General features: G+C 41.5%; 1 protein-coding gene across 5 annotated transcripts in view; it reads right to left on the bottom strand.

Moving 5' to 3' along the window:
* nlgn1 (neuroligin 1) overlaps positions 1 to 15,256 on the bottom strand; it is a 385,565-nt gene that overhangs the window by 358,924 nt on the left and 11,385 nt on the right. The gene's annotated exons all lie outside the window — the stretch shown is intronic.

Genomic DNA, 15,256 nt, shown 5'->3' on the forward strand with positions numbered 1-15,256 from the left:
TTTCTGATGCCACCCAATTTTTAACATCCAATGTGACCTCACAACCTTTATCTTTTTACCCTCACTTCTTCACTTTGCAGCTCTTCATTACCCTCTCTGTTTTATCACATTATTCAAAAAGTTTGATTATCATATCTAAAGTAGATTGGCTCCTTATCATCTTCGCTTTCTTGTAATTTCTCCTTTGTCCACTTTTCTCTTCCTGACCTAGAAAGAGGTCTAAATTTCTCCCCTTTGTCAGCTCCACCCTCCCTTTTCTTTGACACCTCTCTTTCATCGGGCTCTTCCCTTTGCTCTCAATTTCCTCCTGCTCTGCTCCCCTAACCTCACGTCTGTCTCCTTACAGCTTCTCATCATTCTCTACGTCTCTCCTAATTTCAACTCCTGGCCAGGGAAGGAGTGGTGGAGCAGCGTAACAAATCCCTGCTGAATGGCCTCCGCCTGACTCACCACTCTAATAAGCTAAGATCAGCGGCGGCGGCCTGCAACCACACTGCTCAGTAACAGTCTGTAAAGTGACATGTATGTGTGCTTGTGTGTGCTTGTGCGTTTGTGTGTCACGGGGTTATAATTCTGTTTACACAATCCCACTGATATGTGGGGACAAAAAGCAAGTCCCCATGAAGATGTGTGTTGTATTGGAGTAGCGGAGCAGAGTTTGTGATAAATCTGAGCTCATTGTTAAGAACTACTTAAAGTGGAAAGATTAAATGTCCACTCACCAAGTCAAGGAGATCTTTCAACATAAAGTTTGAATTTAACTATATGTCTAATATAGTTTTCATATATTAGACAGAAAAGAAAAAAATGTGTCTGAAGCATTTACAGAAAAACAATCAGGAACACTTTTGTGTTTATGTCCTGGAGTTGAATTCCTTTATGAAAGGCGTCATCATGGACAGGCTTCATTTCAGATAAAAGAGTGTTAAGTTATGAAACACCCAGATTTATAGATGGGATGATTTAGACAGGGGGGACTTCCTGTCCGCTAAGTAGACATGGGATGGCAAGTGAGAAGTAATGGGACAATAACAGCTGTTGTTCACTATCAAGCCGTAATATGTGACACCATGACAACTATAATCCTTTTGTTCCTCAGAAAGAACCATAATGTTTAACATAATGTTTTGTACTATATTTCTAAGGATGTCAGAAATATGAAAAAAATCATGTAGAAATTAAAAAAGGACAGATTAGATTATACCTAAAAAAGACTTCCTGAATTCATTAGATGTGCTATTATCTGTGGTGTTCCAGACTTCACACTTCACTTTTGGCATAGTGTTTCTGGATTGATGTTTAGAACCGTTCTTTCTCCAAACATGCTACCTCTCAATCTACTAAGAATTAATTATCTTAAAGATGTGTTCATTACTTATTTGATCCACAGTAGCAGAAGGTTTCTACTCAGTAATCGTTTGACTTTGTGGAGAAGAATTAATGGCCCCATCTGACCGTTTTTCTTCATAACTTTAGTACCTCACTGACTCTCACAGGATGCCATCTCCTGATTATTATGTGCTTAGAGTATTGACCTAAGGACAATTTGGAGAGGCCAATTAACCTGACAGTCATGTTGTCCGCCAATGTTTCTGTGAGTGTTAAGGGGTCAGGGACCACTGAAGCCCTGACATTCTATGACAATCTATGTATTCCACATTTTCAAAATCCATCTCTCTCTAGATTATTTGTCATCACCAGTTCATCAGCCATATGTATCCATAAAATGCATAAAGTATATAAATCTAGATTTAACCCAATTTACAGTACCTGGCAAGTCCTGGGGCCTCATGCATAAAGCAGCGTGCGCATAAAAAATGTGCGTTGCCATATTTTACGCACAAGTCGGCATGTATGAAAAGAACTTTACGTCAAAGTTTGCATAAATATACGCACACTTTTTCGCTGGCGTGAAAATATGCGCCAGCCACGCAAACTTTTTCTGTTGACAATATCAAACCACAAAGCGTCAAAACTCACCTAAATACACTGAAATCTGACTACATTCAAAGTTACTTAGACGAAGAACTTTGAAACCCAATGTTTTTTCATGATTGCAATATTTTGTTTAAACGTAAATGATGAAACTTAACCGCATTTTTCCTCAGACAATAACATAACATGCACACAAAATAAAGAAAATAAAAATAAAAGGATGTGAAAACCTCACTCCAAGGTAAATAGTACTTTTCCTCAGTTTTGGTCTTATAAAGACTGGTCTGTGCGCTGAAGCGCATAAAATGCATCTATGAAGTAATTTCATTCTGACTGAAAAAGAAAACAGGGTTGTATTAGCAGATTAACTCCAGACAGGTCAGGTTTGATTATTTTAAGGTGATCAAAGTGTGTATAATCACACATATTTAAGCAGCTGCGCGAACATCGCCAATGAAAGGATTCAGAGGGAGCGATTGATCATATTGATCTGCTGGGAAATGTTGATGATGGTTTATTAGCATTTAAATTAATCTAGACTGATCATCCTGGATCTCTGAGCAAAACTTAAAGAGCCGTGCAGTGCAGTACCGGTACCGGTCCAGCTGCAGTCATCCTTCAGTCGAGCATTTCCTTCTGGCGCATCAACACATGGAACACGCTGTTATTTTAAACAAAGGAAGAGAGAAGGAAAGAACAGGAAAAGGGAAAGAGATGGGAGATTTATGGCTTAGTCAGTCACTCAGCTAAACACTATCAGCTGGTGCTGTGGATGGTCTCATCCATATACATATTCTATCCTCACATTTTGCCATCACTCCATCCAATTGTCTTACCCTGTTTTAAGCATCTCATCTCACCTCCGCCTACAGTATGACAAACTCTCGCACACAAACACACACACACACCCACGCGCACGCACGCACAGGGATTACAGAAGGGATTTATCATGACCTTCGGTGGGATGCCTTGCAGGTCTAACCGGATTCAGCTCTCCTGCTCTGAGAACCAGTTGGTCTGAGTGTATTATACTTGAAATGTGAGAGTTTTCTGTTTGTCAGGACTTTCTACTAACATGTTGCTGACATTGCAAACAGAGCTTTGCCAGTCAGTATATGAATTAAAATGGCTTGAGCTAAATTAACCTGACACTTCCATTTTTCCTCTTTGTCTCATAAAGAGCATGGTATCAATTAGATTTTTTTTCCACTGTTGATTCTTTACAAAAACTGTCTTTAATGACTTATTAATCTCCCCAACTTTCTCATGTCAGTGTTTTGGTTTTGGTAAAACACATTCACATTAATATTAATAATACCTTCTTTCAAACACACCCCATGACAATAACAGAAAGAGCAGTGTACACATGTCATATTTGGTATTTGTGCAATTTTGGACAATGATGAAGAATGCCAAAGTGCTTTACAGAGTCAGATGTTTCTTACAAGAAAATGTCATATTTCCATAACAATTCACATTAGAATACCAAGCAGGCAGTAGGTGTAAAATGCTGGTAGTTGAATGGATCAGTGGAAAATAGCATCATGGTCCATATTAAAGGTTGTTGGAAGAGGTGGAGCGACAGAAGCTTTTAGGTGATTTATTTATGAGTCAGTTTTAGAGAAACTATATATTTTGCTTAGGTTAGGTGTTTATATCTGTTTGCTGATATGGGTCAGTCCAACACAAGCTATACTACAATAAGAATCCTAATGTGGCCCTGAAGGTCATCAAAATGCAGTTTAGTATAAATCAGTTAAGTATAAAACTGATTTATTCTAAAACGGAGTTTATGCGAAAAGAGAATCTGTGGTAAAATGGAAAACAAACCACCACATAATTCCCTGATAGTTTAGCAGAGAATGCAAAAGGAAAGTTTGGACAGTGCTGGTACTTATTTGATGATGCAATGCTCTGAAATCTTGTGGAAAGCACATAGCATGCTTAATTAAGAGCCATTGCCAACGAGAGCACCATTTGTTAATGTGACAGCATGCAATTCAGAAATCTGCCACGCTGAAGGTCAGGTATAAATGTTATGTCTACAGCCAGTAAGATTGCTGTGAGAATCCAATGCAGGAAAGCAGCACAATGCTGAAACTGAAAAGACAATGACACCACATTTGTTTATTTAAAACACTTTAAAAAACTATGTTTTCTTAGTATTTTTGTTTAACTTAGGTCTGTATTAAGTTGACACAACAGAAATGCTCTGTAGATCTTTAAGGGAAAATAATGTCTTTCTCTAACGTTCAAATTCATGAAACTCCCAACATTTTCTGATGCTTTAAGAGAGCCTGGCAAAATAATAACATGGTCAAACAGGAAATGAACAGAAGCTTCTGTCCCTCTCCATCACCAACAGCTCCACTCAATGAAAGACATTTAGATAAGCCAGTCTTTTTGTGTGAGACCCGGTTTTTCAGCACCTTCTCTCTGTCTTGGTTTAAGACCAAAACTGACATAATTAAAAATAAAGCAGAACTATATATATATTTTTTTTCCTTTTTCTTATACATGCATTGTTGTTTTTAAATGTATGCCTCATTATGCAAATGAGGTGGGCCGGTATCTTAAGGCTTCAACTTCTGCCTATTGGTTGGTTAGCATAACACTTTGCATAGCTCGAATCTACTCTACCTTCAACAAAGATGGCACAATATGACCAGCTTCTCAGAGAGGTGAAGCTTCGCAGCTTTATTAGAAAATAGTCCTATAACTCCTGACTTTATTATTTTTTGTGTGGACACTCAGACAGAACGTGTGTTTCAGTTAGCGACTCTTATGGACACAGAAGTTCACCGTCAGGTTTTTCATAGTTTGGATGAAGCGGCCGCTGAAGTTGGCTTCTGATCAAAGCTTTGGGATTCCTCCAGAGGTTCCTCAGACATTGCAAGGCAAGCTAACACTAATGTTTGTTTTTCAACTAGAAGGACAGAGCCCTTCAGTTTAGTTTGTGCTAGTTCAGAAGTCTGACCTTTTTTGATGCAAAATTTGCAGTTTGTGGTTGTACTTTTTTTCAGTTGTAACACAATTTTTATTTCCAAATAATGAAACCAGAAGAAAAAAAACTCACTTAAAATTGTTTGCACATCAAAATTTGCACTATGTCTGATGAAAACATGTCGATGAAATGAAGAATTTAATGATTTATTATATTAAACAGGTAATGACCCTGAAATGCATAACTCACTTTAGAGGGGCAGCATTTCTAGATACTGTAAGAGTAAAAGATACAAGACATAAGGCAGAGTTTCACTATCTTTACCATTATAACACTGTTTGTGTGTCAGAGTTTTGTTCTACTTCCTGACAAGGGCAGAGAGCAGGTCATGTTAATTTTTCAAGTAGTCAGATGTTTATATTCATGCTATCGAGTGAAAACTGTTAATGCAGTATTTTTCTGTACTCACGTTTCCCATTTGTGATGCAACAAATGCTGTTTATTCTGTACCCAAAATGAATTGCTGTAGCTAAGCTACAGGCCGTAACTTAGCTGGGTGTCGAAATGGTTGAATTTAGCACTTTAGCATTAGCTTCTGTTAAATACCATGTTGGTATAGCGCTTTATAATTATTCCATTAGCTAACTTTTTAGTTAAAGGTGCCCATCACTGCTGAAATTCTTCTGGACTCTCTACCCGTTGGGTTCTGCAAAGGAGCTGTACAGCTAAGTACAGAGGAACGGCAGCGCCATATTTCCTCAGGTTGTTGCCTTTACTGTGGCTCACCTCAACATTACATCTCCTCATCCTTTTCTGGGTTAAATAGGGAGTACTCCACAGTTTCTAACAAAATAAAACAAAAAAGAGGCAAGGACACATTAGAGCAAATGGCAACAATCAGACAAAACAAAGGGCAAAACAAAGACATGAGTGAAGGCGGTGACATCTCAGGGCCATGAAACAACGTTGCTCAGCTTCCCGGCAGATGTCCGATAGAGGTGTTGTTTATCGAGGAATGTCCTTGGGAGCGCTCAGCTCCACAGCTGCAGGGATAACAGGAGGGGGTGAGGTGGGAAGGAGCGTTATGTTTACATATCTTCAAGGAGATTGGAAATATGCAGCCCTTCCGAGGCAACATGGGGAAAGCCAATTCAGATACAGAATGTCTTAGGTCAGGAAGATTATAAATTTCAATCTTCCCTAAAGTCTCTCCGATACATCTCAATTTCCAATTATCCAGATTAGTTTGGTCGTTCCACTGAACCGAAACTAGCAACTTCTCCAAAATCGATTCCATCCCGTTAGTGAGTTTTAGAGTCCTCAGCTGGGCTGCGAGTCTCAGCATGACATGGTGTGAGTGCACACCAACAGTCCGAGTGTTTGCTAATTCGGCCAAGTCTGTCACAAATTTGTCGATAAACCAGGTATCTGCAAGCTCCAAACAGCAGAAATCCTGTTATTATGAATAAATCCAGGGTGAATCCCGCCTGGTGTGTCCCCACAGGACAAGAGGGTTCTCTTGTGCCCAGTCTTCTCATCAAAAATTTGATCAATTGCATTGAGAGATCGGTTGACCACATCCATAATTTGTAGATTCGGAGGATGTGCAAAGAAAGGCTCCATAAATATATAAAAAGACAGGACAAAAACAGAGCAAGCAGGGCAGGCATGGACAGGGAGGGAGCAGAGGAAAAAAGCGTCCACCTTCATCGAGAGCAAGAGAGAAAAAACTCACACACCCTGATCTAGTTGCGCAATACCATATTCTGGTCCACGCATTACCTTCCCCCATGCAGGTGGCTGCCTTGAACAGTAGCTCTATGGCCAAGACAACCCACCAAACTGGCCCCGTTTCCCTCCACGTCTCTGGCAATCACCAAGAGCTCATTCAATGCTTTGTGTTTCCCACTAAGGGTGCCCCTCTGGTTCTTGGGTTCCCCTGGCTCTGCGAACACAACCACCACATTAACTGGGCCGATGCACACATTGACTCCTGGAGCCCTTATTGCCTCAACCATTGCCTGCAATCTGTTAAGCCATCTCTGCCTTCAGAGCCCCCCATCAGCCCATTGGTGAACCTGATCTAACTAATGTTCCTAAATAATACCATGACCTCCAGTGGGTATTTAGTAAAGATCTCGCCCAATCTCTCCCTCCTCATCGTTCCTATGACTGCTGTATAGATCTCCTTCCTGGAACCCCACTTCCTTCTAGCCATTTGTTTAATATCTCTAAGCAAGAGAGGCAAACAATGGAACAATACATAAATGACTCCCTTACAGCAGGTGAAATTCGCCACTCTTCTTCCCCCCTGGTCCAGGATTCTTCTGTGAGTCTAAGAAAGTTAATACCCTCCATTTGTGTATCAATTATAGAGAGCTCAACCAAATCACTGTAAAGAATACATATTCTCTCCCTCTCTTGTCCTCAGTTTTTGAACCAGTTCACCAGGCATCCATCTTCTCCAAGCTTGACCTGCGCAACACCGATCATCTTATCCACATTTGAGAGGGTGACGAATGGAAAACTCCATTCAAAAACCATATTGGTCACTTTGAGTACGTGGCTATGCTCTTTGGTCTCTGCGATGCCCCTTCCACTTTTCAGAACCTGGTCAAAGATTTTCTATGGGACTTTCTCAATGTTTTTGTTTTTGTCTACTCATCTTCTCCAACAGCCTGGATGAACACCGCAAGCATGTCAGGTTGGTCCTCCAAGGGTTGTTGGAGAACTGGGTCTTCGTCAAGGCTGAGAAGTGTCAGTTCCATGTTTCTTCCATCACCTTCCTCGGCTATGTGTTTGAGGGTGGACAGGTGAAGAAGGACCCAGCTAAGATCAAGGGTATAGAGGAGTGGCCTGTTCCAAACTCCAGAAAGCAACTCCAGTGCCTTCTGGGGTTTAACTTTTACTGCCATTTCATCCGGAACTTCAGTGTCATCCTCTCACTACTCCAGCTTGCACTAAACAACCCTTCAGATGGACCCCGGAGGCAAATCTTGCTTTTGATTAGCTAAAGAGAAGGTTTGTGGATGCTCCAATTCTTCTTCACCTTGACCCTTCTACTCAATTCACAGTTGAAGTTGACGTATCGGATGCGTCAACTTCCCACCAGAAGTGGGATAGGATGCATCTTATCCCAGCGTTCTCCCAGAGATGGCAAGCTCCACCAGTGCACCTTTTTCTCCAAGACGTTTACCACCACAGAGAGCAGGTACGACTTTGGTGATCGGGAGCTTCTGGCTATAAAGCTGGCCCTTGAGGAGTGGAGACACTGGCTTGAGGGTACAGAACTCCCGGTCATCATCTGGACTGACCATAAGAATCTGGCTTATCTTCAGTCTGCTAAATGCCTGAACCCACGCCAGTATCGTTGGTCTCTCTTTTTCTCCTGCTTCAACCTCAACATCACTTACTGCCCTGGTTCCAAGAACACCAAGCCAGATGCAGGTCTCCCCACATCCTAACTGAAGAGTGTCATCCTCACTATCATAGATCGTTTTTCTAAGGCTTGTCATGTGGTCGCCCTCACCAAACTCCCCTTGGCCGCCGAAACTGTCAAACTTCTTTTCCACCATGTCTTGCACCTTCATAGCATCCCCACTGAGATTGTCTCTGATAGGAGGCCTCAGTTCACTTCTCATTTCTGGCAGAACTTTTGTTCTTTGCTCAGTGCTCGACCTTGCTTGTCTTCAGGGCTCCATCCATAAACAAATGGACACTGTGTACGTCTTAACCAAGAACTAGAAAACACCCTGCACTGTTTATGTACCTCCAACCCCACCTCTTGGAGTGTCCACTTACCATGGGTGAAGTACGCCCATAACTCACACATCTCATCTGCATCTGGGTTATCTCCATTCGAGGCCTCACAAGGATTTCAACCATCCCTTCTGCCTACATCCTTCCCAGATAACTGTCCACTAAAATCATGTTCCCTCAAGTTATTCCCCAGGTTCCTGGGTCCATTCAACATTGAAACCATCATTAGCCCTTCTCATTTTCGTGTCCATCCAGTGTTTCATGTTTCTCAGATCAAGCCCTACATTTCTAGTCCTTTGTGCCCTCCTTCCAAGCCCCCTCCATCCGCCCGGGTTATTGATGGTCACCCGGCCTATTCCGTCTGTTGAATTGTGGATGTGCGTCCTCCCAGGTATTGGTAATCCAGTAAATGGGAGTGATACCAGGTACTGAGAGGGATACCAGTACCAGTACCTGGTTGACTGGGAAGGATACGGTCCAGAGGAGCGGTCCTGGGTTCCACGGTCCTTTGTACTGGACCCATCCTTCATATCCTCCTTTGAATGCTCCACTGCATCTTCTTCAGGTCGACAGCCAGGAGGCATCCGTTGAGGGGCTGGGGGTACTGTTGGGTTCTGCAGGAGAGTGGATTTGTGTTTTCTCTGCATCTACAGGGTGGCAGGCTGATGGGATCCAGCTGGTGCTCATTATCACCAATCAGCAAGGCCCTTAAACAAGAGCGGCTTCCTTGAGGCAGATGCCAGATGGTTCCGCTTCAACAGTGGTACACTCTAGCTCTCAGTGCTGCGCTTAGAATGTTCAAACTTGTTTCTGACTCCTCTCCCATCTATTCCTTCCTCATAGAACCAGCTCTGATCACTCTCTAGTGCTCATACTCGCCTGTACTACTCGATCCTCGATGCTTCTCTAGGCCTCACCCCTGGATTTCTCCTCGAGCACCACCCAGCTGCTGCCTGTTCACCCTCAGTTTCCTGCTGGGGCTCCTCCACCTGGAAGCACCCACAACCGCACGAACTGCTGGGAAACCCATGTACCCAGCTCTGCTCATCTCAATCCTCAGACTGTAAGCCATCACCAGGTTACACCTTCATTCTCTCCGTTTACTCCCGTTTAACCGCTCACATTTTCTCAGTTCCTCCTCTGGCCCGGTTCCTCCCTGTTGCCACAGATTAACGCCTTCCCAGCCTCTCTCCATTGCTCTTAACAAATTCAATAAACCTATTAAACTACATTATGTGTCAGTAGTTGTTGCTTGCCTTCGAGTCCTGGTAAACCCTCACCATGACACTACCTTAAAGACATACTGTTCTGCTTTGCAAGGCATCCCTTTTTTTCAAATCACACACATTTACTGCAAGAGAAAGCAACATTGTTTTTCTACAAACAAAACGTGTTTTCATCATCTGAACATCTAGTGTGTTACTGCATGTATAAAGCATTCTTAATGTACTATATTAACTTATCTGTGGATTTTGGGTTTGCAGGAGGTTCTCAAAACTTCCCTGAAGAAGATCCAAGCATAAACAAAATGCATATATCTATAGAGTTCACTGTCATTTTCTTTTACACTTTCTGGCAGTAAATATTCTTCTTTGCGAGCTGTTTGCTGACTGTTGGTCCTGAGGCAGCGGTGTCGTGAAAGAGGCTGACTGACTGTTGTTCCGGCTATTGACTGGGGAACGCAGCCAGTGTTCTGGCCTGTCAGTCTGGATCAGTGTGCTGTGGGCCCTTGGCTCCTACAAGCAGAGTTTAACTCCAGCACAGAGCCTAGGGCACATCACACACAAAGCCCATGCACACAAACACACAAATGCACACAAGCTAGTCTAGGGAATGATAAGGTATATGAGTACAGACTGAATGTGTGCTGAGAGGAGGTGCATGTTCTGTTCCTCATGCTCCTGTCGCTGTCTCATAAGCCTACCCATCTTTTTCTTCTTCATCCTTGTAGCAGGAAAATACTATTTCTATCCAGTCTACCTACCTATAGTACGGTCATGACTAATAAACAGCTGCTTTAGTTTAAAGTGTTTATTCTTTGTACATGCAATAACCAAATGTGATGGAGAAGATGAGTATAATAATTACCAAGCTGCATGTATTTTGTTCTGTGCCATCATCTGTACTGAATGGATTAAATGCCTGGATGTTTTGTAGCAGTGCCACAGTCTGGAGGCGTCCATATTAAGCAGGCGTGTTTAGAGAGCACTGTCGTTACATAAAGTGAAAAGTGACTGACGTTGTGTGTGTATGTGTGTGCGCGTGCGTGTGTGTGTGTGTGGGTGGTGGATGAGCCAAGCTTACTTCTGTTCACTTTACCTGGCAGATATTTTGTGCCTGGTTGCCAGGAAGATCACCAATGAAGCCATAGGGCATCCCTCAGGACAGAGGCCAGGCCTAGTGGGGAGGAACCACCTGAGAGCTACTCAGAAAGACTCACTCAATGTCCAGCCTATCTGTCTGTCTGTCTATCGCTCTACAACTGAAAACTGCCAATGATCGCTCCTCATTGCGATCACCTCTGTGCGACCTGTCCTACTGCCCTCTTACGTTTCCATCTGCAGCTCCGTCCTCAGATCAGCCGCCACATGGACAATCGTCCCAGGATTCCACTGGCCTCCACCTGGTTAACGTCCACCATTCATCCAGTGATCTGCACGGATTCATTGTGTTTATACACACACTGCTTTTTTGCTATGCTTATTTTTTATTATGTAATAAGATAGATGAGATGGATGTTTTTGTTTGGTTAAAGATATATTTATATTATACTAGAATATAGTAATTATGTTTGTCATCCACACATTGTCATTCCTAGAAGTGTTTTTCTCCCTCATCTCAATAATTAATAACAAACATTATCTTGTGTATACACACAGTTTTCTGATATTACTGTTTTTTATTTTACAAAACACAGTGTCATACTAACCTGCAGTACACAAAGCCACCCTCTATAGCCATATACGCCTCCCAGAAATGTCTGGGCCTTTTGACTTCATTCTCTCAGGTGAGTTTTCAGCTTATAGATATGTGTGAAAAGATTTGAACTCTTTTAAAAAGCAAAACCCTCAGGGGAAAAAGACACAAAGGAAAGCAAAAAGCTTGACGACCTTAAGCATCAAAGCATAAGTTTAAAATGTATGTTTTTTCTTATTTGTTAAGAAAAAACATACTTAAAAACATATTTAAAATGTACTAACATGCAACTGGTTATTTTACTGCATGCAGAACATACTGACATCTATTTTAGTATGAATGTAAAGTTATGTGACCATGACCAGGCTGAGAACCAAGCTTCTGCTTAATTTCAATCTAATCCCAAATTACATGGGATTAGTGGGACCTAATAAATTTAATAAAACCCTGTCATGAAACAGGAAGTAGGTTTTGAAAGAAAGGATGTCTACCCAGAAACTGTTCATGTTCCCCATGTTCGGCATTTTGATGATTTTTAGAATGCTTACTAAGCCATTATTTGGTTGAGACATTTACCTCTTGCAATAACTATCTATGCTTGTAAACTGTTTTAAATTATCCAAGATATATCTAACCAAAATGTGTGTCCAAATACCACTTAGTTTAACTGTTCATATTCATAAAAACTTATATTCTCAGGTTTATCCACAAGCAGTAATGTTCATGTTAAGGACCACTTTTTTCAGTAACAAGTAATCTAACGCGTTACTATTTCAAATTAATTAATCAGATTAAAGTTACTTACCCAAATCACTGTGCATTACTATTTTCTTTTGTAATGTAATTTTATTTCCTCTATGTGTCGAGCCGCTTCTATGCGACAGCACCAGCTGATCACCGTTACAGAAATGTAAACAATGGAGGGAGGAGAGAGATGCGCATTTTGTTGCTGGAAAAACAGGAACTATTTTAAGTTTCTGTTGCCAAGTCTGACTATTATAAGCAGTTTTGGGCTTGTTTTTTCTAAAGTTGCTTGCAAATTTAATGAATCGCAGGTTGCGCTTTTTTGGGCTCAATTTTGAACATGAAGTTGCTTATTTGGGTTTTGAGATAAGCAGAGACACATAATAGGTCCCAGAATTTTGTCTTTTAAAAGGTTTTGTTGACTCTAGTGGCCTTTATTTGAAAGTAGTTTGACAGGAAAGAGGGCAATCAGAGAGAGGAAGACATGGGGCAAATGTCGCCCGGCTGGGCTTTGAGCCTGTGACCACCGCCATGAGGACTAGGACCTCAATACATGGGTCGTGCTTTGCCACTGTGCCACCACAGCAGCCCAAAGACTGAATTAGCAGTGCTGCTAACAGCTCATTTCTCTGAAAAACTGAGTAATAAGGAAAAAGCAGAGAAGATCTGAGATCTGTCATAGATCTGAGTTGTGCCGACAGTATGAAACACCAGAACTACACAATATTACCTTGGTGTGATGTGAATTTTATTTTTCGTTTGAATTTAAAAAATAATAAAGTTCATGATCTGAGTATTTATCATTATGATTTGGCCTGGAAATTTTATTTATAAGACAAAATAAAATATCTGGATTTATTTAATCCATCAGAACCAAAACCAGAACTTCGAGGTTCTTCGTTGCTGAGTGTCGCTGCAAATCAGCAGAGAAATGACCGCAGCTGCAAATCAGCAGAGAAATGGCCGCAGCTGCTGCGCTCCAGACCTTGCGCAACAGCTGAATCTCCCCACTGGACTAGAACCGAACCGAATCACACATTAACCTATTATTGAAAGCAACTTGCCACTGGAAAGTGTCATAAGATGCCCTTGTGGAGCTCGGGTAACTGTTGTGCTGTTCGTGGCTGTACTCTAATAATAAGACCACATTTAGTTTGTGGCTGTAGCAAGTTCAAGATGACTCACATCTGCATCTGAAGCAACCGAGTCAGTGAAGTAGCTACATATGCTAGTGCTGGTAGCTACATATGCTCGTGCGACTTGAAGAAATGCGGCCATTTCTTTAAGTTGTCATCTCTCCCCGCAATAGCTGTATGTTGCGGTAAACCGATATTTTCACATTTAAGTTTTGATCGCTGGTGTTGCCACATATTTTATAGCCTAAAAGCTCTGATGAAAGCCGGTTAGCGTTAGGGTAACATGTAAACAAATGGCAGTTCCAGCTTGCTGCGGAAGTCGCATCATGGGGCATAAGAAATGAAGTGGATAGGCTACTTATGAACAAGTGTATGGTGATGTACTGGTATTAGCTAGCCATCTTTTAGCTAACATTACCTGCATTTAACAGCATTACTCAACTCAGTCGGTTAGTTTGGGGGGAAACTGTGCAAAGTTCTTTGCGTTGTGCTGCCATGATTCTAACACACCTGAGTAGCTCTGCACAGCAGCAGGTCTCCTTCACTGCCGCACAGGAGTAACACAGCGCAAGCGTCTTGGCTTTCATGTTGCAAGGCATAGACATGAATACATAGACGCCTCATGGAGTGCTAAGTTGTACGTTACGTTACTGCCATCTTGTAGGTGGCTGCAAGAGCAATCGGAGTTCCTTAAGTCCTGTGCTGTGTGGACTTGTTTCAACCATTTTACAAAACAAACTGGATTCATTGGCATTACCTTTCACAGGTAAGGATGAAAGTAAATAATAACATAATTTTTACAAGCAGAATTACTTGACTTTTCAGCCAGAAACTCGCTTCTAAACAACTGAGAGATATTTCCTATGTAGCTAAATTGACCCGAAGTAACCGCTGATTGTTAGCGTAGAAGCTAACGTTTTCATACTGTTTTCTAATGAGAGAGAGCTGATGAAAAACCGCTGTGAGAGGGTAAGTGGCGTACATTACAGATTAGGGGATTTTGTGAGGAAAGTTCACTCAGGATCAGACCTGGAGCTGCTGTTCTTCAGGCTGTATTTAGCTATGCTATAAAGATGCTACGAGTCAGAGCCCAACATGCTGAAAATGTATTTTTCTGAATGTGAAGAAAAAAAATATATTTTTTTTTATTACACTTTTGGATAATTTCTCTTTTATCCTGTGTACCAGGACGTCTCAGAAGTCATTGGAGTTCTCCCAGTTTGACCAGCAGACTCAAGCCCTGCCTGTGACCAGTATAATAAATAAATGTTTTATTCTTGCACTTTTTGTGTATTTTTAAATATCTCAATCTGAAGTGTAGTGTATTAATACAGCTTATGTAATGAAATAAAAATAATTTACTCTATTAGAATTATTTTCACTCTTTGCTGTCAATAGCAGAGTTGACAGTGTAATAAATATTTTTTTCTCCGAAATAAAGTAAGAAAACTACCGTATTTTCCGGACTATAGAGCGCACCATATCGTAAGCTGCAGCTACAATTTTTTTTTTTTTAAACTGGAAATGTACATATATAAGCCGCACCGGGCTATAAGACACTGGTATCTCCGCCGCTCTCGGTTTTCCACAAGGACCCAGCAGAGGGTTGCATCCTAATAAATCTGCTGTCTCCAACACCGAACCATGGTTTCATTCACGCCGAGCTTACGTGCAGCGGCTCTATTTCCCTCCTGTACTGCTATATCAATAGACTTCAACTTAAAAGCTGTATCATATGAGTTTGAAGAAATTTCTCCGTCGTGCCTGATGCTAGCATGTGCTTGTTAGCACTTTCTTCTTTGATTTCCAATTTTGACTTCCA

Source organism: Poecilia reticulata, chromosome 4, assembly GCF_904066995.2.
Source record: "Poecilia reticulata chromosome 4, P_reticulata-male-v2, whole genome shotgun sequence".
In the NCBI taxonomy this organism is placed as follows: domain Eukaryota; kingdom Metazoa; phylum Chordata; class Actinopteri; order Cyprinodontiformes; family Poeciliidae; genus Poecilia; species Poecilia reticulata.